Here is a 1,144-nt window from a genome sequence, read left to right as displayed (position 1 = left end):
TTCCAGGCCTGCCTAGTCTACATAGCCAGTTCCAGGCCAACTAGGACTACAGGGAGACTGTGTCTCAAAAAGACATAAAAAAAAGGTTGTTCCAGGGTTTGAACCCAGGACCTGGAGCATTCTATGCAATCATTGAAAAACCCATTTTCTATATAAAGTACCCTTTCTCAGATATTTTGTTATAGCAAAATTAAAACATTGCACGTGTTTATCAACAGGTAAAGTATCTTTTGTTTGTGGTTTTATGCCCTAGTTTGTGAGGTATCTGCCCTATTTGTGTGTAAATGGCACAGAAAAGTGCCTTATTCCTCTTTCAGGTATATGTCCATGTCCAAGGGTTGGACATTTTTGTTCTTTAAAATTGCAGGATGTTGGACCTTTGTGTTGCTAATGGGTGTGTTTCTTTCTTTTCGGTCTTTTGGAGACAGGGTCTCCCTGTAGCCCCAGCTGTCCTGGAACTCACTGTGTAGACCTGGCTGTCCTTGAACTAACTGAGATCCCTTTGCCTCTGCCTCCAGAGTGCTGGGATTAAAGGTGTGCACCACCACGCCCAGCTAAGGGTGTGTTTCTTAGGATGTTTTTTCTGTTTTTTTTTTTCCTTTTTGTTTGTTTGTGTTTTGAGACAAGGTCTCACATGGTAGCCCAGCCTGTCTTGGAATTAGCCCAGGCTGGCCACAGCTTTCTGAGTTGGCTTTTCTTTTTTCTTTCTTTTTTTAAAGACAGGGTCTCCCTGTATCCCCAACTATCCTGGAACTCATTAGGTAGACCAGGTTGGCCTCAAACTCACAGAGATCTGCCTGACTCTGCCTCCCAAGGTCTGGGATTAATGGAGTGTGACACCACGCCTGGCCTTTTGTTTTGATTTTTTAAAAAATTTTTTAAAAACTACATGATTAGAATAAGCTTTTCATTACAGCTTTAGCATTCAGTAACACACTCCAGAGCAAGAGTACATCTCTTTCACAAGTGGCTATAAGTTTCTAGGTTCACAGTTGAATTAACAGTCATACAATATTGAACTCAGTATAAGCCATGTAAGACATAAAATTGAATGAGTTTTTAACCTTTAACTTTATAGACATACACAGGCACCAAGGATCCAATTATGACTAGTAATAATCAGATACATACAAATTAGAGATGC

Source organism: Nannospalax galili, unplaced genomic scaffold, assembly GCF_000622305.1.
Source record: "Nannospalax galili isolate Female #2095 unplaced genomic scaffold, S.galili_v1.0 scaffold741, whole genome shotgun sequence".
Classification (NCBI taxonomy): domain Eukaryota; kingdom Metazoa; phylum Chordata; class Mammalia; order Rodentia; family Spalacidae; genus Nannospalax; species Nannospalax galili.
Note: the sequence above shows the minus strand (reverse complement) of the source record.